The 25,457-nt window shown below is 32.9% G+C and overlaps 1 protein-coding gene across 14 annotated transcripts in view; it reads left to right on the plus strand.

Moving 5' to 3' along the window:
- The window catches only part of LOC146398660 (uncharacterized), a 519,413-nt gene that overhangs the window by 198,989 nt on the left and 294,967 nt on the right, over nt 1-25,457 (plus strand). Inside the window, exon 4 of one of the 14 annotated variants that reach the window (XR_014820075.1) lies at nt 6,765-8,815. The exons of the other annotated variants lie outside the window; for them this stretch is intronic. The gene's annotated coding sequence lies outside the window, so the exon portion shown is untranslated. Of the gene's footprint in view, nt 1-6,764; nt 8,816-25,457 lie in introns of those variants that run through there. 14 annotated transcript variants of the gene reach the window in all.

Consider the following 25,457-nt stretch of genomic DNA (forward strand, 5'->3'; position numbering starts at 1 on the left):
TCTGAATTTCTTAGGCTTATTGTAGTATAACTTTTTAAAAACTGCAATACTTTGCAGGATATGAATTGCAACTATAAATTAATATATATTTGGGTTAAAATAAATAAGATACAACAAATAAATGTAATTATAAAAATTGGTAAATGTATTTAAATATGAATTATTTATTTTGTACTTAAGGCAAATCTTACAACCAAATTTTTCAGTTTATTAAAGTAACAAAATCATCACAATAAAGGTGAATATTTTAATGTTTTATTATAAAATGTAACATTTATAGACCAATATTTTCCATGAACACATTTTTTTTCTTACCCAGTCTAAATATTATAAGGATGTAGATGTAAGTATAATATCAGTTATAGCATAAATTATTTTCCAAAGCTCATCTGTCATCTCAGCATAAAATAATAAGCCAATTTTAAACATGCACCTTGAAGCCATTTCCTCTTTTGCATGAATTACATACTTTCAATTTTTATGTTCTAAGAAATTTCATCATGAGTAGTTATCACCAACATTGTCTTAGTAATAGAAGATGTACATTTTAATGTATGAATAATGTTAGCACATTTTATGTATAAATAAGGAATTAATTATTTTCTTTAATTTATATATATTTCATCCATTGATCCATGGAGAACAACTAGGAAATGAATAAATGTTTTGCCATGAGGGGTAATTTAGAGAGTGCTTTTATTGAAACAGTAAAAAAAATAGCATGTATCACTGATTTTAAAGTAGGAATGGAATTATGAAATCCTAATTTGGAAAAATTATATAGATCGCCAGAAAATGATTTAAAACAGGGGTAAAATTATAGAATATTTTACATGTATTTGTTTATTCCATGGAGGTAATCCAGATAAAACAACTAATTAGTAGGACTATAAGTCATATCTACAGCTTTTGTGGTTGCTATGGCAATGGTGATCTATCAAAATGAAGTAAATTGTAATTAAAAGGAAGATTAATTAGTTATCTTGATCTTGGGGGACAATCTGGGGATGCACTTGAAAGGGTTTATGATGAACAAAAATGAGGTCATGTGGTAGGACATGCAGGTGATGTTTACAAGTTTAATGTGTGATAGTGTGCTCAGGGGAGACTGAGGCTTACAGCAGCACATGAATTTGTTTCTACTTCTGACTTTGAAGACCTGTAGATAATAATATATGTTATTGTTTAAACTCTCTTCCCATCATTCATTTTTTTTCCAAAAATTATAGGACCAAAAGGACCACTTGTCTAGAAATAGTTGATTTGTGAACCTATGGGCATTGTCCTGGGATTGGACTGGCTGTAACAGCCAGCTTTGTGAATTGTACATTTTGAGGTAAAAGTGTGATTTGGGTCCAACCACATGAAATAGCTATCATTTGTTAATTTGATTCATGTTTAATGATGTTAAAAATTAAAAATTATGTCACACACATGGTTTATAAAGCCTTTTATCACTTGTGCATACCTGGTGCTTCTGAAATTTAAAAATACCATAATTGCAGTTCTTTTCCCATGTATTTTAGTATCAGCAATGCCAAATAAAGATTTAAAAGTGATTACAAAAAAAAGACATAAATAATCAAGTAATGCATTGACAAATGAATTTATGTAATACAAATTTGTATTTTAAATTGAGAACATCACATTTAAATAATGGTATCATTGGAATTACAGTGTTAACTTTTTTTTAATGACAAGTATTTTCTAGCAGTATATTGTTGTATAATAATGTTATTCCAAAATTTAGCAGCCTGAAGGAACCCTTGTATTTTTTATCTTGATTTTGTGGGGTGATTTTCTTTTTAAATGGTTCAGCTGGGCCCTTCACCTACATATGTGATTCGCTAATTGATATTCAGCTGGTGACTGGTCTTGAGTGGGGGCTTCATGATGCCTTACACTTTTGCTGTAAGGGCTGTGATAACTGAAGATTGTACAGAATCACTGTCTTTCTCCACATTGTCTCTCTGTATATCTATCTTGGGCTTTCTCACAGATTGGGTTTCCTCAGGGTATTTGCACTTCTTTCATGACAGTTCACAAAAACTGCAAAAGATCAACACTAGAAGCAGCAAGGCTTTCTATATCTAGCTTCAAACTATATTCTTGCATTTCCATTAGGTATTTTTGCTTCCACAGGGCTATTCCAAGTGAATGTAGGGAAGTGTGGTTGGTTGTGGACCATTGGAGACTAGCCATCTCAGTCAGCCTCAGGCCCTCAATGATTTATATTCCACTCAGATGCAGAATATACTTACCTCCTACACAAGACCACAAAATTGCATTCCATTATGAAATCAGCTCAAGTGTTGAGCTGAGAATCTTGTTAATGTGCAAGTGAATTTCCTTGTGTGTATTTCCTAAACCATAATATCTATTAATCTAGAGTTCTGTGAACAGAAAAGCAAGTTATTTTTAACCCAAAGATTCAATATATATCCTTGAGATAGAGCTGAGATTGCTCAATAGACAGTATCAATCAAAAAGTATATGTGCGATGGTGAAGTACATATGTCATTGGCTATATTGCTAGATCAGTGATTAAAGTCCAGTCATTTTTCCTAGAAGTGATCATTTTGGCTATTAAGTCAGCTCTCTAGTTTTTTATACCTTCTCATTCCAGCATTCATTAAAAATGGCAAGGACCTCAAAGAGTAGCTTTTTTTTTTTTTTTTTTTTTTTTTTGTCTTTTTTGTTGTTGTTGCTATTTCTTGGGCCGCTCCCGCGGCATATGGAGGTTCCCAGGCTAGGGGTTGAATCGGAGCTGTAGCCACCGGCCTACACCAGAGCCACAGCATCGCGGGATTCGAGCCGCGTCTGCAACCTACACCACAGCTCACGGCAACGCCGGATCGTTAACCCACTGAGCAAGGGCAGGGACCGAACCCGCAACCTCATGGTTCCTAGTCGGATTCGTTAACCACTGCGCCACGATGGGAACTCCAAGAGTAGCTTTTTAAACTTGAATCTTGTTTATAGAAGTTTGGATGTCCAAAGACCTCCTTTCATTTTATAGTTTCAGTTGAACAAATATAATTATTCTAAAGATAGTTTAGGTTGCCTGTGTATTTATTTATGAAGCCACTCTATTATTATTTTCACTTTACTTCTAAAGACCAGCTCATCTCTACCTTAGGCTCAAGTCAGGGTGTTGTTTTACAATACCCTTAGGAGTCTTAGGAGCCCTATTAAGCATGGCTATGTATTCTTCTGAAACCTGTGCAAAGGGTCTTAAGCCATTCACCTGTCACCTTAGCCCTGAGACCACATTTCCTGGTGGCACCTTGGAGTCACTTTGATGCCTTTTCTTTGAAAATCCTCTGCTACAAGGAAGTGGAGATGAGAACGAGTTATATGTTTTAAAGTCATCAATCTCTGCTTTTATATTTTCTTTCTTTTTTTTTTTTCAGAAACTAAGCTAACAGTTGTAATTTCACATATTTTATCATTGACAACTAGAAGCCAATGGAAAATGGCTATATCCTGCCTGAAATATCTCATGTTAGATAATGGAGTTCATAAAATCCTCTTTCTGTGTTTCCTGTCACGAAAGAGGAAGCAGTGTTGACAAATTTACATTACTGCATAAATATGATCCTGTTTTCTCCAGACTGCAAAACATCCAGTTCAGTCTTCTTCGAGATCGCTAACAGCCTCATTGAGGCCTCCAGTCTTTTGTTTTGTTTTTTGTTTAGGACCACACTTGCAGCATATGGAAGTTCCCAGGCTAGGGCTATGCCACAGCCACAGCAACACCAGATCTGAGCCACATCTGCGACTTACACCGCAGCTAATGGCAATGCGGGATCCCCAACCCACTGAACAAGGCCAAGGATCGAACCTGCATCCTCATAGATACTAGTTGGATTCGTTTACACTGCACCACAACGGGAACTCCGAGGCCTCCAGTCTTCATAAGACTCTCTTCCAGGCTCTTTTAGTTGAAGAAATTTAGCCACAATTACAAAACAATGTTACATGTTTTAAGTGTTTTTAGACCACCACTATTACACTATTAAAATATGCCCCAATTTTCTATAGTGATATAACAAGTTCACCTCAGATTTAATGGTTTAAATTTTCCCTTTGACTTTGATTTTATATTTTAGGAATATGGAGAGAGCTCTGTTAGGCAATTATTTAATCCACATGGTATCAACTAAGTCACTTGGCAATATTCAAGCAATGACTGTGCTGATATAGAGGGTTCAATGTGGCTTAATTTCCAAGTCTTGTACCTGAATTTGAATGCCTGGTAAAGCTAGGAGTTGGTAGAATTGGTATATCTCATTGTGGCGTTTCCATATCACAAGCTTGGGCTTCCAAGGGTGGGGGGAGGGGAAAGGTGGCATCCAGTGTAAGAGGTAGGAAGTCATCAGGGCTTCACCACTACAGCACAAAATGCAGCAAAAGGGCAGAGAGGGAAAAAAATTAAATATCTGGCTTCACCCTCTTCCACATTTTGATGTTTTCTGTTATTTATCTTTGGTCCAAACCAAGTGGAAGCTACATGGTGAAAGTGGCAAGTTAAGACAGTCTTCAGGGGACAAAAGCGTGAAAAGCTGATCTAAAGGGTTAAAAGAGAAAAACCAGAACAATCCACCAATTTTGCTATTCAGAAACTATTCATTCACTTTATTCAATTTACTAAAATCTATTCCATTACCATTGAAATAAAAAGATATTACCAGACGCCACAGCATTGGACAGATATTGATTCCACCGGCACTTCTAGTTCTACAGTTTGTGGTGCTGGCAAAGGTGTTTTGAGCTTCAGATGTTTATCCAGATTATGTAAAGCCCCTTGGAGAACACATTGCAGCCTCTTCCATGAAAAAGGGGTACAATATAATCTACCCTCAGGTAGCTGGTTGCTCCATATTGTCCTCTGCTGGAGGGACAGGCTTGACTCAAAGCTCAACTCAAAAGTAAAAGATGGCAATATTTTCCTTGCTCAGCACAAACCCATGTTGTTTGAGAATTTTTGTTTCCCATTACCACAATTTTGAGACATTATGCATAGAAAGTCATTATGCGTGAAAGTAATACCCAGTAAATACAGCCATGTTTCTCTTAAATTACTCAGCCAAAAAAGAAAAAAAAGTTATTTGAACTGTTGAACTAAAAGCTTAAAAGTAAAGTTATTACTAGCTGGGGTGAATGATTCTGATAAGATAAATCTGAGTTTGCTGCTCTGCTGGGGTGGCAGATAAGACTATGGTTGTTACATTTTGTTGAGTTTATTCATGCTTCCCAGTTGTGCCATACTGGCCAGATTGTACGTGTGCCTAGTGAACAACTTGGGTGACTGAATTAAGGTGACATTCAGAACAAGGTTAATATCACTAGATTTTTGAGAGATATTTGTGCAGAGTATGTCCTCAAATGTGCATCTTTATGGAAAAAAATTGTTTCCATACTTTGTGTTTATTCAAAGAGGTTTATCCAAATGACTCCTCTTCAGATCTCCTAGCCATCAATCTTTTAATCTTGACTGCTTAAGACCCTAACTAGCCAGTCAATCCATTATGAAATCCCATGAGTCACTGCTCCAGATCTGCGTCTCTGGCCATCTTTGCTTCCTAATAAGGTGGAAATCACAAATTTTGCTAAATGTTCTGAAGTTTTCTTTCCAACACTGTTTTTTATTACTAACCCTGCATAGGGCTGTTTTTTAGCAGCTGTCCACTTTGAAATGATAACAGTTTAATATGCAGACTCAGCTGCAAACAGACCTACATTTTTTACCCTTCTGTTAGTAGTCATAGTGGACACCCCATGAGGTCATACCCATGTTGTCAGGGAGATGTGGCAGAACAGCAGGACGAGGTAATAGGGTAGTCTGAGCCACCTGTTCATGTAATTTTTTTGCATCTTTTAAGATATGTTTGGATCCAGTTTGTATACACTATTTCTATTTAAAGATGGAATGCTGCTGTGCACGCAGCAGATAACACATGGTTTATGAATGGTAGCTAAGTTCAAAGAGATTTCTTCTTCCATGGTCAGTGTTCATGATTCCTCAAATAGCTACATATACACCTTGAAAGAAGTCTAGTCAATATTTTGAAGTCTAAATAATCATTAAAGGCACAGAAAAATTGGATTATATGTATATATTGTTTTCACATCGAATCTCTGTCTAGTGTATTCATATGGCTACTGTTTGGATTCCTTAAACACACCTTTATGTTTCTTTATTGAATCTACTACCAGGTTCCAGTTAATTTAAAAAACCCAAGAAAACCAGAGGACAAAAGCAATATTGTACCAGTTTTGTAAATGGTTTTATGTAGCATGATAACTTCAACATAAAATCAATCTTTCAAAGATTCTCCAGTGTTTATTAGCTCACTTAGTAGTAGAAAGTGATGGGTGAAGGGTGAGGGGTGACTCGAGTCAGGGGTGAACAAGAAAAGGAAAAAAATATCACAGTTGACAGAACCTTGACCAACTATAAAGATAGACAGAGATATTAACATATCTCTATCTATCTATCTACACACAGAACATGCACTTAAAACTTACTTAAGTGAAGCAGAGGTATCCCATGCATAATTTTCTGGCTAAATGACCAGAGATTTCAAAGGAATCCTTCAACAAAAGATGACAGAGATGTCAAAGGAAAGGGGATTTGATAGAAATTATAGAACTGCTTGGGACACTTCCTATATACTTATGCCTCTTGTTATATACTAATGAAAGATGACCACCAAGATATCAATGCAAAGATTTACATCAAAGAAATATTCCTCTTTCAGATGAATGTGTGAATTATTTTACTTGGCAAAGAATTTTGTGCTGCTGAAATGTTGAGCAAAGGAAAGGAGCATACATGCTATGTAGTGGGAGGATGGAAGTCAGGTTCATCAACTATGACATTGTCACAAACAAGGAATATTATTTATTAATTAGTATTTGTATTAATTATTGTTATTTTGTTATTTTCTATTCTTTTCAAATTTATCAAAGCATTATAAAGAATTTTTTAATTGTTTCTGTAATTGAGGTTTGATTGCTTTCTTGATTTCGATCTTCCCAAATTTTCAGTTGATATTCTACTTTCTTGTTCCTGTGATTCACCTGGGGTCATTTTAATAAGTTCTTGCTTTGTTTTATTGTGTTTTTGCTTTAATTATTTGCTTTGGTATGTTTGAGATGAATATCTGTTAAAAGAAAATAACTTGGAAGGATAAACACGAACATTATCATAACTCATTTGGCACTCCTTTGTAGTCTGTTTTAAGTAGTCAGCCAGAAATAAGAATTGAGGTAGGACTGAGCTCTACTGATCAGAAAAAATATCTTAGCTTTCTCCTCTTAGCAACAGAATCTTAGGATGTGGTCTTTCAGGACTCAACAATATTTATGGCAGAATCTAGAGAATTGCCTATTTTGAAAAGGCTCATTGGGATATAGTTTAGGTACCACTTCTTAATAATTTACAAAATAAGCACACTTACCAATAAAAGTTAGCAATTTCTCATGTTCTTATATTTTTCCTAGAAAAATTTTGAATGCTTCAGTTCTATTATTGATCACCATGAGGGGAAAAATGCTTACCCACTATGTTGATATAGTGCTCATTCATAGAATAATTTTCTTTTTTTAAAATATTGAGTCCCTGCAGTGTACCTGTCACTGAGTGAAGCATATGGTGAAAACATAAACATATTCCTTCCTTCACAGAATTTTTGACTTAATTTGCAAATATATTAAATACTATTGCATGGCATATATATTTATTTTTTCCAAAAACATGATGGTATTTCATATTCTTATGCTTTTCTGAAATATCATTTAGTTTACTAGAGTTTTATTTGTTATCAATAAGAATTTTTTTTTAACATTGATCTTTTCTAAGAGCTAAATTGATAATTTCATAGTAATTTTTTCTTTAACCTATTCCTTAGTATATATTCTCAGGCTTAATAGTATATAGTAGGTTATAATAACATACCTCTTTAAAAATATTTTAGGATATTATTAAAAATGCATTTGCTCTCAATTCAACATAAACTATACCATGTCTTTAAAAAAGTCAATGAAAATATTTTCCTATGTGAATATTTCCCATTAGCAATACTTCATCCTAAAATTTTTTTCTAACTTGGCTGATATCCTTAAAATAAAGGTTAAAAAATACAAATGTTATGCATGTGATATGGAAATTTCATTCTAAATTATAACCAACTTTTATCATAAAAGTTTCATGTATTTATTTATTTAATAAATGCTTAAAGCAGCAATATTAAAAGTATCAATATCCTTATGGATTAGACTTTGAACATGGACTGTTTGATACTGTCCTGTCCAAAGTATAGTAAAATTGTACTCCTTCTCTTAACACAATTTGATCTCTTACCATATTATCTGTTTTAAGTTAAAATATGTATGACTTCAGTAATTCAAAAATTTATATTCCATGAAATTTCATTAATTTAGGTTATCCTGAAATTACCTTAGGTTATCTCTGTTTCCAAGGAGAAAGGCATTATGGATATTTGTTAGTAGCTGACTCTTCTGAGCTAAATTGTCTAGGTTTGAAACTTGGCTCTCTGCTTACTATTTATTTAACTGTGGGAAGTTAGTTAACCATATTTTTCTTCAGTTTAGTCAATTGTAAAATGAGGATGATAATAGTACCTACACTATAGGGTAATTGTAAGGATTAAAATGGTAAATAAATTAAAAGGATTTAGTGCAATATTTGGTACATCTCAAACAATATGTAAATGTTGACTGTTGTTACTTATTATTGATTCCTGATTGTTTTAGTGTGTATGAATAAAAAATGCATAAACCATTAAAAGTATCAAAGTCTAATTGCAATGTTGGAGGTACATAAAATTGCATTCATACACATTTCAAAACCATTCTATACATTGGAGAAAAAAGTCACTGTATTTTCATAGGTGATATAAGGAAGAGTCCTGCATACAAGCAGTATATTTGTAATAATACTAACTCAGTAAGCAGAATAACCAATGTGCTCAGAGTGATTAAAAATTTTAATAATGCTTCTCATTTCACCTGCTAATCTTAAAATGACTCTAATGATCTGCCACACATACATTTTTTGTTATGCAAAACAGGGGAGCAGGGGTGTTTGTAGGAAAATTGTAATTTCTAGTGAAAATCTAATATAATTTAACCTAAAAGGTGAATAAGTTTGTGATAAACAGAAAGCAGAACATTTCAGAGAGAAATACTGATAGGATCAAAAATATAAATATTGGAAAAACTAAAAACATTAATGAACCGGGGTTCAGTTGCTACATATTGTTTATCTTTCTACAGCCACACACTCCTCTTAATGATGAAATAATTCCCTTTCTTTAATACAGGCAAAGTTAACCCTCTGACCATACTCTATGCCAAGATAGGATATTTCCATTCTATATGGAGTAAAATGCATCCTTTTTGAGCAGAAGTTGATTTATTTATCAAGATATTCATGTGTAAAAGACACTCTGGTGGGTTCTATGACTAAAATACTGCCTATGATAAAAACAATCAATAGGATTTTGTGGGAAAATAGGGGAAAAACAATTCTAGGTGAATTAAACAGCAAGTGTGAAAGCTTAAAGGCATAGGAGTGGAGAAAGGAAGACAGAAATAAATTCAGGGTGATAAGTAGAGTATATGCTAAGTGGGGATGGCAGGGGCAGGTTGGGGCTACAGTTAAGTTGAAAGATATAAAATAATGTGCTGATATTTGGAGAATAGGGTAGGATAATAGTGCAATAATAATACATATGTCTTAAAAAAAAAACCTGTTGTATATCATTTCCCCTTGCCAAATGCTTTAAGCACATAATACATATTTTCAAAATACCTCCGTGGGGAAAATATAACTATTTCTATCTTGCAGAAAAGTAAAATAGGGCCAAAATACAGTTTAAGAATAAAAGACTTGAAATTAAGTTCAAATTTAGTTTCTCCACATTTCTCAGCAATACTAGATATGGTCAATTATTTTAATTTAACCACTTATGTAGTATGCAGGATGCTGAAGGAGATAAACCAATCAAAATTTAGCTTAAGCCCGTATTAATACTTTGCAACGTGAGATTATCTCAGAAATGAGTGTTTCACAGGGAACAAGGAGCTTAAAGATTTTAAAAGTTCAATTGGGAAAAGTAAGTCAAATTCCAGTTAGTACTAGAGATCAGTCATTCTTCAGATTTTCATAAGATACAGAAAAAATGTGTAGAAGCACAAGTGACTACCTATGTAGGAACAATGTTATCTTCCCAATATGTAGATGGTTTATCAAAACTGTTATACATGATGCTTGCAAACAGTTCAACAGAAATCACAAAAGATAAATTACTTATATTCTACCACTTGGAAACAGCACTGGTTTATTTTGGCAAATATTTTAACAAAATTAGATATGTATACAAACACACATTCTCACCAGAGAATGAGAAAATCATTCTGTGCACCCTGGTTGTGTGCTGCATTTCTCACTAAACACCTGGTACACATTTCCCTGTGAATCCACTCTTGATTATCACAAAAATGGGTATAAGTCTGTATTTAGCATAAAAAAACTTTCAAGAGGCAAGTAATCAGTAAAAAGCCATTCCTATTATTATTAGAATTTTAATGCCTGCTTTGTATTCCATTTTAAGAATTTTCCATAATTTATTTAGCTTGACCATTCTAATCAAGTATTAGAGTATTTTGTACAGTAGTTGAAGATCTTGCACTTTTGAATCAGCCTAATGTGATCAAATATTTAATCTCCCTGAGCCTCAGTGTTCTCATCATAAAATGTGGATAATTATACAACTAATATTGTAGTGAGTGTCCTTGGAAAAAATAAATGAAACAATGCAAGAATGTGCGTATTTTAGGAAATAGTGCATAATAACTACTAAGAAATTTTGTTTTTATTATTAGATTTTATTTTTAATTCATACTCGTGTCATTGCATCTAGTACACAAAAATCTGGTTTTTTTTTTATTTCTAATCATTTTTTATTAACTAGTCTTCTTTTATTTTGCTCTACTCAATGACTTGGGAAAAATCCCAAAGAAAGCTGAGAAATGTGCTGATTTTTGGATAATAGAGTAGGATAATAGTGCAATAATAATAAATATTCCTTTAAAAAAAGAAAAACTGTTGTATATCATTTCCCCTTGTCAAATGCTTTAAGCACATAATATTGTATATTTTCAAAATATCTCCAATGGGGAAAATAATAACTATCTGTATCTTGCAGAAAAGTAAAATAGGGCCAAAATACAGTTTAAGAATAAAAGACTTGAATTTGAGTTCAAATTTAGTTCCTCCACGTTCTCAGAAATACTAGATATGGTCAGTTATTTTAATTTAACCACTCAAATAGTGTGCAGGATCATCTAAATGGGATTTTAATTTGCATTTTCTTAATAACTAGTAATAATCCATTTGTTTTCATGTGTTCATTAACATCTTTGACAAAGAATCTATTCAAATTTTTTTCTCTTTTCTTTTTAATTGCTAGCTGTATTGTGATTCTTTAGTTTTAAGATTTATTTGTATGTTCTAATTACAAGTAATTTATGTTTTGGTTTTTTTTTTTTTTTGCAAATAAAGGACAGTTTTACCTCTTCCTTTTGAATCCAAGGGTCTTTATTTTTCTTAACATATTAAACTGGCTGGAAGTTCCACGACAATTTTGAATAGATAGATGTATTATGATTTGACACATTGTCTTTTTTCTGATATTAAAAATGAAAGATTCAAGATTGCAATGTTAAGTGTGATTTTTGTACACCCTTTATCAAGTTGAAGAACTTTTATCTCCTAATTTACTGAAAAATTTTATTAAAAATGCATGTTGGATTTTTTTTTTTAATGTTTTTCAATACCTCTTTTTAAAATCATGTATTTTTCTTTTTAAAGTTGATGATATGATGGATTGAGTTGATTGGTATTTGAATGTTAAACTCACATTTCTGGGTTAATTTGTCATAATATAAAATAATTTTAAATTATATTTTTGTTTTTTACATATTAAATAAGATTTTGTTTAGATTTTTTAATTTTTTGCACAAGATATATTGGTCTGACTTCTTGGTCCTGCCTCTTCGATATAGTTTTCTTCATATTTTTTGTATTAAAATTTTATTTAAAAATCTTTATTGTTTTATAGATCTCATCAAATGTGGAAAATTTGGCCTGCAATTTTTTATCATGCATTTTTACTGTAATCCCTCATCTCTTTTCTATCATATTAAAAATTCAATTATATTAGAGTTCTTATATTTGTATTACAGCTAGTATGTTCCTCTCTTTTTTTATTCTTCACACTGTTTAATTTTTAAGTTCTTTTTTTATTTCCAATTTACTAATTGTTCTTTCTCTGAAGTTTAATCTGCTATTGATCTCATCTAGAGTAGCTTTATTTTCCACACTATAGTTTTCACATCTTTCTAAATGTATACAGTGTAAAAAATATATCTTTCATATATCTACTTGCTTATTGAACATATGAAGTGCAATTATGAGAATTTCCTTAAAATCTATTTCTTCTATGTCAATTCTCTATCAGTTTCCATTAGTTAAATGTTCTTGCCATTATGGTTTATATTTTCCTGCTTCCTATCAGAAAGTTATTCTGTTCTTAAAAATATTTTTCATCTTTCTTCCAGGCAGTTTAGTTGCTTGTAGAAATTGGATCTTTTGACGTTTCATTTGTATGATTCATTAGGCAGGAATGGAGTCATATTCAGGGTAGAGCTAAGTATACCTCAACAATGAGTCAGCATCTTCTTTATACTAATCTCAATATTCCATGAGTCTTGAGCTATCTATGACCAATGGAAACATCCACTATTCCTAGCCAGATGTAAGCACTAGGTACTTTACCCCTAATCATTTCAAGATGCCTATTTCAGTGGGCTTAGTTAATTTTCATACGTATATGCACTTTTTAGTACACAGCTGAATACTCAAGAAGAACCCACTGAAGAACCCCAGGGTTCTCCACAGTCAGGTCTTTCATCTGAGGTTCTCTTTATTGTAAACTGTAGTCACTTTGGTCTTCTTGGAGTCTCAGATTTTTCTCCTAAACTCAGAAACTGTATTTAATTCCTTCTAGGTTCTTTCTTCATTCACCATCATCTTCAAACTTTATCAGGGCACTATTGCAGGACAATCATAGACCTCACTTTGTTATTTTCTTTCCTTTCTCTCTAGGAGCACTTTCATGTAGCAGCTAATCTCTGTATCTTGAAAAACTCCACATATTTTTCCCACTGTTTTGGTGCTTCAATGGGGAAGATAAATCCTGTCTCTGATATTTTACTTTGGCCTAAACTTAAGTATTGTGTTTCTAGTCATTTATCTACCCTGGATTTCTATAGAGGAAAAACAAACTATAATCATCTAGGTCAACACATTCACACAATATCTCCCTTATTTAATTTTAATATTTATAAAACTTTTTATCACATATTATTTTATGCTCTATGGATTTAAAAATAATATAGCAGATTTTCCATCTTTTATTTTTTGTTTTATTTTATTTTATTTTTGGTCTTTTTGTCTTTTTAGGGCCACACCCTTGGCATATGGAGGTTCACAGGCTAGGGGTCTAATTGGAGCTTTAGCCGCCGGTCTACACCACAGCTCACGGCAATGCCGGATCCTTAACCCACTGAGCAAGGCCAGGGATTGAATCCACAACCTCATAGTTCCTAGTCGGATTCATTTCCACTGCTCCACGATGGGAACTCCCTCATCTTTTATTTTTTATTTTGCGATTAACATAGCAATTTTCAGTACAACCTTTTGAGGATTCTCAAGGTATGCACTAAGCAACATAAGGAAGTATAATTGGCATTCAATACAGGTTTAATTGGGAACTTGGCAGATATTCAGCAAATGCTACCTAAAAGGGTTGATTACAAAATTACATTTGAATTTATGATTTGGCATTCTCAATGGAAGAAGACACAGCATGAAAGCGTTCCAGACATAGGTAGTATGAAAAAAATGTGCAAAAGTGTGAATAGAATATAATTTTCAAAGTCTCAGACTATTACTGGATTATGAAGTAAAGTTCTGGAATGTTAATTCAGCGTTGAAAGATGAGTCTGAGGTAACAGACTGTTGCCAGATTAAAAAAAAAAAAAAAAAAAAGCTTGTGTAATAGCCAACATACCTGACTATGATCCACTGATGAGAATAGGCTAAAAAGCTGAATAAGGAAAATAAAATCTTTGAGAAGTCATGTCAAGCCTCCAACAAATATTAGAAAACATAATTTGCATAATTAATTTTTCATAGTTATATGAGATTAAGGGCTAATATTATCACCCTGAAAATATTATAGCAAAAGACATACAATAGGTTTGATCCTACGAGGTGGGTTTTAAAAAGTATACAAATGATGAAGCAGAGTCAAGGGTTTTGTGAAGGATGCTATGAAACCATGAAATGATCAGACATGAATTTCAGGGTTGGTGAGGAAGGAAAATAATTCTGGATTGTAGTAAAAGTGGTATACAACTAGAAAAATAGGAGGTCATTTTCTGAAAGTTGATTAGAAGAATTTACATTTCTGGAAGCTCTGCAGTTCTGATACATTTAGAATGATATTAAGTCAGATAAAAAGATTAAGCAGTTTCCCTCCTTGCAACTTTCTATTGTAGATAGTTTAGTCCACTGACAATGCTATAGCTATTTGTGGGAGGTATCTGTGGAATAAAGACTGATTTCTATAACACTTTACTGCCTAAAATAAACCTTTATGGTCTGGCCTTCTTAGTTCTCTAGCCCTAAATATGATTACCCTACACTCCAAAATGCAGAGAAACTTTCCATTCCTCTTTGTTGCTATGCATTCTCTACTTTCTTAGTTATAACTGTGTGTATCTTCACAACCACTTGGTTATTTCTGGCTTGGTTGGGTTTTGTTTATTTGTTTGTTTGTTTTTTTGGTTAACCCTTGGTCATCCTTAGGTTTCACTATTTTCCAAGAAGTCTTCTTTGTAACTGCCTCCACCCTAGGGAGGTTAGTGTGCTTTTTTGTATTATCAGAAAATGCTTATACTTACACAGTTTGATGTGAGATTGCGAAATTTCCTATTTCTGCCTGTATTCAAAACCAATATTTAGAGCAAGCCTAAGCACTCCTTCTGTGAAGCACCAATATAAGTTTTAATAAGCTGTACATATATCCTCAGTAAACATGACCTCATTGAGGAACCTTTTTTTCAAGGAGAAGCTTTTCTGTTGAATATTTTTATTTTTGTGTTCAGAGTTCCTTAAAATGCACAGAGAATCACAGAGGCTTATATATTATGCACCCTAACATTCTTGAACATAGCCTTTCTCTAATATATCTATGTCACCTGTGTTTATTCTGCTATTACTAGCCTGGGGGGGATATCCTTTCACTGGCGCAGTGGCAAATATTTTTTCTCCATTTCTGCCAATAACTGAGATTGGAGACTTTCAAGTATCCTTAAACATTCCATGCGCCATTGCTGCCTGAGGTCATCTCAGCCACCATTGTTAGTACCATCATTCTAGATCCAGTCTTTTCCTATTTTTATTTCTCTTTTGGTTCTGGCTCCCATTCCCTGTGGTTACATTTACTGCAGAGCATACATCTTTACTGCTGGCAGCTGCTGCAGCACATTGCTACATTAATGCCTACAGAATTGCTGGCAGTGCCAATGCAGAAATGTGCAGAAGCTGCCCCCCTGTGCCTCTGTGTCTTCGCGGTGCGCTGCCATTCACAATGGTTTAATTCATCTCCCAGCAGTGACCCTAGGATTCCAGTGATTCACAGGAACTCTTTAGTGAAACACATCTTTCAGGTTTTCACTTGCTGTTATCTCTCCCAGGAATTCTGATCCAAGTCTATAGGCATTAGAATGGGGAATTAAATTTATCCATTTGTGCAGTTATTTGCTCATTCAGTTAACACACTTTTATCCATTTCTATTAAGTGCCAGGTGCAGGGTTAATCAGTGGGACATACTGAAGGTATGGTTCCCTATTCCCTGCCAAATCAAGCGGGCAGTCTAGTGGAAGCGACAATATTCAAGGTGTTTTTTTGTTTTGTTTTTTTTTTTGTTTTCCATCTATCCCAGATATTTAAAGAACATTATCATATGCCAGGTATTCAAACGGAGTAATAAAACTGACCACGCCCCTTGAAAGTGAATCCCTCTCCTCTTGAAGATAGTTATTAAACATAAACTTAAGCAGTGACAGCTGTTATGAAGGAAAAACAGAAAAAGTAAACGCTGTATTATTTATAGTGAATCATAGGGAGGGTCTTTTACATAGAATATCCTGACTACCAATATGTCATTAAAGCTGAGATTTGATGAGAATAGTGAAATAGACCAGTCAAAAGGACAGTAGGCTCTTACAATAAAACATGCAAGGCCAATGTGATGACTGTTTTAGTCTATATCTACTTTTGATCATTGTCACAGTTTACTAGGGTGTGGCATTTGTGTTTCCATGTATAACATTCTTTTATTGAAATTATTCTCCAACATTGGAGCTCCCATCATGGCTCAATGGAAACAAATCTGACTAGTATCCATGAAAACGCAAGTTCTATCTCTGGCCTTGCTAAGTGGGTTAAGGATCTGATCTTGCTGTGAGCTGTGGTGTAGGTTGCAGATGCTGCTCAGATCTGACGTTTCTGTGGCTGTGGAGTAGGCCAGTGGCTGCAGCTCCAATTTGACCCCTAACCTGGGAACTTACATATGCTGTTCATGTGGCCCTAAAAAGACAATATATACAGATATATGTGTGTGTTTGTATTCTCCTACTTATTTTGTCTATTCTTTCTTTTTTTCCTCTACAGTTAAAACTATATAATGACTAACTTGGACAGAAAAAAACATGAATTTATTCACGCAATTTTTCAATTTAAAACACCCCAGTTGGTTACTAGTTACTACACATGGGTTTAATGAAGCCAGCCTCTTCTTTTAACAAATCATTAACTCTTTGATTGAAGACAGTAGGTAGAGGCAAGCACATCAATTAAGTATCAAGTAACCGGTGTGATTCAGTCAAAGAAGTTACAGATAATCATTCTGGCCATTTGTAAAAGGCAATTAGATTCTTTTAATGCCAAAAAAAAAGTTCAAATCTAGCTCTTTACGAATACTTTACGTTGAGAAACTGGTCATGGCTGCATGTCTTCTTTATTTCAAAAGGGATGCTATACAAGAGACAAATTGACACTGATTGGTTATGGCTCTTATTTTTTCATGTATATGTTTTAGATTGATAGAAGGAAGGATAGATATTTGCCACACTTAAAGGTAAGATGAAATTTCTTAGTTTATGTAGAATCAAGGAACTTTTGTTTTGTCAATGCAATTTATAGGATCCCTGATTGTACAAAACTAATACAAAGTTTCCTTTAATTACAAAAATTATGTATAGGTATGTGATATGAAGTAATATCTCCAGGTTACATTTTATTACCTTAAGAAATTTGGCATTATACATGATTTTTGTTCCAGTGGTAAATGTTTCCCCCCCCAATGTTAAATAATTGAATCATTAGCTAAAATTAAGGAACTCATTCTACAAATTCAGAACCATCTATATTTTTAACGAATAAGATGATCACTATTTTCAGCAATTGTTGCGGTATCCAGTTGTTTTCTCATATTTAACAACAGTGTTCTCATATTTAAACAGTGTTTTCTCATATTTAACAACAGTGTTCTCATGTTTAAACAGTGTGTATTTGAAACACCCACCCAGACATTGTAAGGTGTACCTAAATTTTGAAGCTCCATTTCTAGGACACTGAGTTCTATACATATCATATCTTTTCAGGCAGATGCAAATGTATGGAAATAGCTATAATCTTGCCTCAGAGGTGCTAGTGGAAAAAAAAATTGTCAGGGTATAAGTCCTCAGAGAATTTCAAGTAGCATAATCCTATAGTTAAATTCCAATGCCTGTTTTATTTTAAAATCATTGATTGTATTTTTTATCTATTGATATACTACAAATTAAACCCAAACATAGCAGCTTAAAAGAAAAAACATTTATTATTTCACTTTTTTTTTTTTTTTTTTTTTTTTTTTTTGACTGTGACTGTGGCATGTGGAAGTTCCTGGGCCAGGGATTGAACCTGTACCACGGCTTTTCCCCAAGACATTGCAGTGCCAATGCCAGATCCTTAACCTGCTATGCCACAAAGGAGCTCTTATTTCACAATTTCTATTGTCAGGAATCTGGATGCTACTTATCTGAGTCCTCTGGCTCAGAATTTCTCAAAATGCAGCAAAGTCATGTTGTTGGCTAGCGCTGCAGTCCTCTCTATTTGGATTTGCTGTTCCACAAGGAAGGGATAACCCCTATTGCCTTGATTCTTTTGGTGTGCCTTCTTTCTGTCTAGCTCCTGACATAGGCTTATACCAGAAGTGAGTGGCTCCTGGCCAAAGACTGAAAAGGAGAATATTTAGATTACCAGAAAATGTCTATGAGGTTGGAAATCAAGCCCCGTAATAGTTTATAAACGCCTGTGGATGACTCAGATCTGTGGAATAGTTGGATCTGATTTTAATTAGCATGGCTAAGACTTTGAAAACTGAGAGTAAACTGAGCAAATAAAGAGGATCTCCATTGAGGTCTCAAATCAACACCTGAATATGCAGATACAAGGAAGGACCAAATAGCATGGTTAGTCTTTTTATTATTGAATTATAGGTATTCTCTATATATTCTGGATGCAAGTCTTTATCAGATACATGACTTGCGAATATTTGCCTCTCTTCTGTGAATTGTCTTTCTTAATGGTGTCTTTTAACACACAAAAGTTTTAAATTTTGAAGAAGTGTATTTTTTCTTTTGACACTTGTTCTTTTATTATCATATCTGAGAAGACATTTTCTAACTCAAGTTCACAAGATCAACTCCTATATTTTTTCTTTTAAGAGTTTCATAGTTTTAGCTCTTAAATTTAGACCCATGCTTCATTTTGAGTTAATTACCTACATGGTTTGATAAGGAGTTGATCTTCACTCATTCTTTTGTATATGGATGAGAAATTTGTTGAAAAGACTATCATTTCCTTATTCAACTGTTTTGAAAAACAGTTGCAAAACATCAATTGACCATAATTGCAAAGGATTATTGCTGTTCTATTGACAAAGGTGTCTATCTTTATAGCAGTACAGCACTGCTTAAATAGTATGACTTGTAATAACTTTTGAAATTGGGATTATGAGACTTCTAACCTTGTTCTTTTTCAAGATTGTGTTGGCTATGTACATTACATTGATTTCTGAACCATATACATAATTTAAATATTCTGAAAGATAAACTTGCTTTTTCAAAAGAAATAGCAAAGTTGAAAATAAAGTGAAAAAAATGATTCTAAATATAGGTCAAATTGACCACACAGACATGTAACTAATGAACTTACTGTATTTTCTTACCATATATTTTTAGAGTTTTAAATTCTAAGAACAGCAATCTGTAAAGAGATAATAAACATGCCTCAGAAATTTTATTTTTTAGTATTTACTAAGGCCATTTAAGTGATTTGATGAACTTTACATTAGACTGTTTTGAAATTTGGAAGAAAAATATTTAAGGTAAAACAATAAAATATGACATTTTAAAGAACGTTTGAAAAAATTAAATTGCACTTGGAAAATAAGTTTTAGTCATCATTCCAAAATATTTTCTAAGCTTCGGCCCTGAGAGAACCTAAAGAAAGGACATTCAGAAGCAATAAACCACATTCTACCCAGATCTTGTTCTGAATAGAGGAACAGACACTTTGGAATTTTAGAGAACTGTGCGATTGTGGGACATTTTGTGCCAGAGATCCTGAAAGTACACAATATAAAGTAGGTTTTTTTATCTGACACCAACACCAGTTTTAAGATGCCTCATTACGGAATTTTGGAGAATATGAACACAAAACTATTAATTATCCATTGGAATATTCAAAAGATTAAAGTATTTTCACCATTGTAGGTAACATGACCCCAATTTCTTTCAAGAAATTGGCTGTAGATTAAGTAAAGATTTAACCCAAATTTTGAAAGAAAAACTGTTTTTATTCTCATTTAATGACATTTTTAATATAAGACTGTCAAGTAATAAAAGATATAGTACCATAAAAATCATAATTTTGCTCCCTTTACTGAAAAAATAGATTCAGGCAAACATATCTATTCAAAGGTGGTGTTTTATTATTCCAATTATTACTTCTTAATTGAAAATGGGAGATTTTTTTAAGGGATAAAGCTGGTAGTCATCACTTTAACTGGTTAAAATGAGCATCACTAAAAGCCGAGCTACCTGTAATAGGTGCTGCTTGGTGGGATGTAATAGTAAATACTCAGAATCACTATGAAGAATTCCTGTCAAAAATATTTAACCTAAGTCTAATTAAGATTTAAGATTATCTTTCTCTTTGGACACAAAATTAAATGACACCGTCCCAAAACAAACAAACAAACAAACCTTGCAAATGCAGAATGTTTAACTTCTATAAGGAACTTTAAGAAATCCAAGTCATGGAAACAAGCAACAACAAAAAAGAGTGATCAGCACTGTTTTACTTTTAAAAATAAATAAAAAGACATAATAACAATATATAGCAGAACCTGGATCCTGAATTTTCCTTAAAAAAAAAAAAAGATTTACTGTAAAAGCCAAATGTGGGAATTCAAGGTTAATAAATGATATTAGGAAATAGTTTATTTCCTTTGGTATGAAAATTATAGTGGTGTTGATGTAGAATAGGATTCAACTAACTTCTATGGCCCTGAGCAAAGGGCAAGTGTGCTTATTTATTAGATAAATCTGAGTTTCCTAAATTTAGAATTCTATAACTCAACCTACTGCATATGCAAGTGTCATCTTACACAATTTTTCTGTGTTTCTACTCCAGGTATGATGCAGTTAAGGAAGTCTGATAAGTCTAAATTAGCACTCTATTCAAACACATTGAGTTAAGCTGATTCCTTAGTAAACAAAAAGATCTATTTTAAGGATCAATAAGAATGCGTACTGTGTAGTACAGGGAATTATATTCAATATCTTGTAATAATCTATAATGGAATATAACCTGAAAAAAAGAATAACTGAATCACTTTGTTGTGCACATAAAAAAAACACAATATTGTAAATCAACTGTATTGCAATAAAAGCAGGAAAATATTAAATTTAAATTTAAAAGAGTAAAACTGGGGGAAAATATGAAAAACAGCAGCAATAGAACTAGGAATGTTAAAAGAAAAAAAAGTAGAAGAAACGACCTGTAAAATTTGGGGGTTGAAAGTTAAGGAAATTATATTTGTTGCTTTCACTTTTTCCTTTAAAATTAAGAAGGTGTTTGCATGTTTATTTAAAAGAGAGAAGAAAAAGGTGTTGTGGAATTATATTTATTTGTCTGATGATTCATTTGGCTACAATGTTAAGGACAATAGTATTCAGTAATGATAAAGGTAACCATTCATTTCTTGTTTCTGACTTTAATTTGAATAAGTGCTGTTATGATAACTTTAAGTAGGATATTACCTTTAAGACTGAGAGATAATGTCTGCACATGATATATGCACTTCTATTTAACCCTGGTTTCCATAATGAATCATAAATTTCATTAAAATTATTTTTTTAATTTACCAAAATACAACCTAATTATTTCTCTTTTGATTTTGTTGATTTATAACACACAAAAATAATATTAAAACTGTTCCTTAATTTAAACAAATTTATTAGTTATGACATAGTAATCTTTAAAGGTGTTGCTAAATTTGATTGTTAATGTTTAGCTTAGAATATTTGCAACTTATTATTAAAATGATGAATTTTCACTTTTTTCTCATTCTGAGTTTGATTTCAGGATTAAGTTAGATTGAAAAAAATGAATTTGGTGTTCCCATCGTGGCACAGTGGAAGTGAATCCGACTAGGAACTATGAGTTTGTGGGTTAGATCCCTGGCCTTGCTCAGTGGGTTGGGAATCCAGTGTTGCCGTGAACTGTGGTGTAGGTCGCAGATAGGGCTCAGATCTGACATTGCTATGGCTCTGGCATAGGCCAGCAGCAACAGCTCTGATTAGACCTCTAGCCTGAGAACCTCCATATGCCTCAGGTGCAGCTCTAAAAAGACAAAAGACAAAAAAAGTGAATTGGGATCTCTTTTTTCTTCTCTGCTTCCTAACAACTTAAATGACAGAAAAAAATTATATATTTTTTAATGTTTGAGCAAGGAAGTTGTGTTTTTATTTTTGACGGATATTTCAATGATCTGTTTTGTCTTGTTCATAAATTAAATTAGTGTTTGTCAAAAAATTAATCACACTCATGGAGCTTTTATACTTTTTCCACAGAATTTCACACAGTAGGTCACAATTTATTTATAAAGTTGATAGAAAATAAAATACAAATTTAAATAATTCATCTATAAAGTAGATGAAAACTGTAGAAAATTACCTCTTCAGTTCATTTTATATACATATTTTAGAAAATGAAATAAATCAATCTCTCTTGAGATTATGACCTGTATTACATATGAACAAAAGAGTTTTAAAATTATGGAATACTAAAGAAAGTACATTAAAAAGAACATTCAAATATTTATCATTAGAAAATATAAATATGTATCTATTTATATAAATGCTTTGTTTTGGGTATGTTAATCTACTTTATCTAGGCTAAGCTTTTGCACAATAATTTAAAACTTTCTTAATCCTTCCAAAAGCATGTTAATTTTAGATGTATTTACCCAAATTAGTGAAAGCAAATGGCCTATTTTCTCCCTACAAGTAAAAATAGGTTTGCATATTTTGATTCATTTTAAAATGTCAGTCAGAAAAGGTTTTTTTTGGACTTCATGGTTATTTTAAAACATTTCAATGTTCATATTACATAGACCTACAAGAGACTTTTATATCTTGATGTTTATGAGACAGGCTACTTAATAAATCTTATTAGTTATAAGTTAGTAATATATTATTGGACTTAAATATATTTATATTTTTAGCAACAAATATTTTTCCAAGATTTTCATTATTAGCATATGCTAATACTTCTTTTCTAATTGCAGACCTGCCAAAAAGAAAAAAATATTGAACAGGGATAAGAAATAGTCTGTTCTTGCTTCTATTCCCACTAACAATACATTGGATAACAGCTTATCAAAATATTGATGGGCCATCTTTAATAAGTATACAAATAAAAAAAATGCTAGAGATGGTATGGAGAAAAGGGAACCCTCCTCCACTATTAGCAGGAATATTCATTGGTACAACCACTATGGAAAATGGTATGGAGCTTCCTCAGCAAACTAAATGTAGAACTACCATATGATCCAGCAATCCTACTCCAGACGAAACCACAATTCAAAAAGATAAATGCACCTGTATGTTCATAGCACCAGTATTCACAATAGCCAATACATGAAGGCAAACTAAATGTTCATCCTCAGATGAATGGATTAAGAAAATGTGGTACATATGCACAACGGGATGCTACTTAGCCATAAAAATCACAACATAATGCCCATTTGCAGCAACTAGGATGCAACTAGAGTTTCTCATGCTAAGTGAAGTAGAAGAGAAAGACAAATAACCATATGCTATCACTTATATGTGGAATCTAAAATATGGCACAAGTGAACCTATCTACAAACCAGAAGCAGATTCATAGACATGGAGAACAGACTTTTGGTTGCCTAGTGGGTTTGGGGTGGTGGAGGAATGATTAGGAATATTGGGCATTTGGAGTTAGTAGAATCGAACTATTCATTTAGAATGCATAAGCAATGAGGTCTTACTGTATAGCATAGGAACTATATCCTGTCTCTTGGAATAGACCGTGATGGAAGATAATATACGAAAGGGAATGTATATATATATATATGTATGACTGGGTCACTTTGCTTACCACAGAAATTGGCACAACATTATAAATCAACTATAATTTTAAAAAATTAAAAAAGGATAACGATGACAGTATCTGCTATGTAACAGGCATTTACTTAAGCAGAAAAAAAAAATTAAAGACTAACAAATTACCTCCATGCATTGTTGAAAAAATCCATGAATTTAAATGTGTGGAGATTAGGAGTAACCATTGTGACTCATCAGCTTAGGGGCCTCACATTGTCTCTGTGAGGATGCTGGGTTAAGGATCCAACATCGCCATAAGATGCAGCATAGGTCACAAATGCAGCTCGGATCTGGTGTAGCTATGTCTTAGGCCTTAGCTTGAGGCTCTGATTAGACCCCTGGCTGGGAACTTCCATATGCTGCAGATGTAGCCATAAAAAGAAAAAAGGAGTTATAGCCTAGAAACTTCCATATGTTGCCAGTGCAGCCAAAAAAAAAAAAAAAAAAATTCAAATTCAGGTTACTTTTACCACAACAGTTCCAATTTTAGATATGTATACACACACATATATGTGTGTGCATATATATATATAGAGAGAGAGAGTCTTTAATGTATGGATAGGAAGTTATTTAAACAATCCAAGTACAAAATCATGAAAATCATGACTAAAGCAATACACAAAATGTTTATGAAGAATTTAATATCTTTATAAAATATATAGGAAGTAAAATCCAAAGAACCTCTTCTTTGTTTTAATGTAAATAGTAAGTAGAAAATGTAACCTTAAACTTCTTCTGGGTTTTTACTATGGTGACTTGTAGTGGACAATGTTAGTGGTAAAATATAGAATACATAGAGCAGACCTATTTGTCACATATTGAGATGAGTTTAGCTTCAGACTAGTTTAATGTGTACTGTCTAGAACACATCTGATTGCAAATATTCAGAGAATAGTCAAGGAAAATATTGTAAAGTAAATAAATTATGAAACAATGCTACAAGTTAGAGGTCAGGATGAAAGATTTATTCTAAAGATATAGATTTTGGCCTTAACATCATATAAATGGCTGTGGAAGCCATGACTATGAATGAGGACACTGATTTGCATAGCTTTGCTTTTTTCTGCTGCAGTGTTTAGCAGCCAAGGTGTAGGAGTAGTACAGAAATCAAATATTTATATGTGTGATTTACAGCTACAACTTGACTTAATATAGCATCTGAATCTAAGAGCACAGTCTTTTTTTGTACATAAAACATATATTTCAACAAACTAGGTGCATTAGTATGTATTCTGCCTAAAGTTCAACACACACATGCATGCATGCATGCACACATACACACACACACTCAACACAGAATATGCTTTATAATCATTTCCTTTGTATAATATAATGATTTTGGAAATGACCCTAGTATTTTATTATTGCCAGAGCAATGTCAGGTTTAACAACATAAATCCCCCTTGCATTTAAGTTTAAAAATCATTTATGGTTAAAAATTATTTTTATGCTAAGGCAGCTGAATAGTAGCTTTTTATATTCCACCAAATAGCTTAATGGGCTGACAGTAGAACATATCATAAAATATTCTCTTCAGACTATTTGGATC

Source organism: Sus scrofa, chromosome 11 (assembly GCF_054392235.1).
Source record: "Sus scrofa isolate SSC_HxYL_T2T_F1_AM1 chromosome 11, Sscrofa_HxYL_maternal_Yorkshire_Landrace_v2.0, whole genome shotgun sequence".
Lineage (NCBI taxonomy): Eukaryota > Metazoa > Chordata > Mammalia > Artiodactyla > Suidae > Sus > Sus scrofa.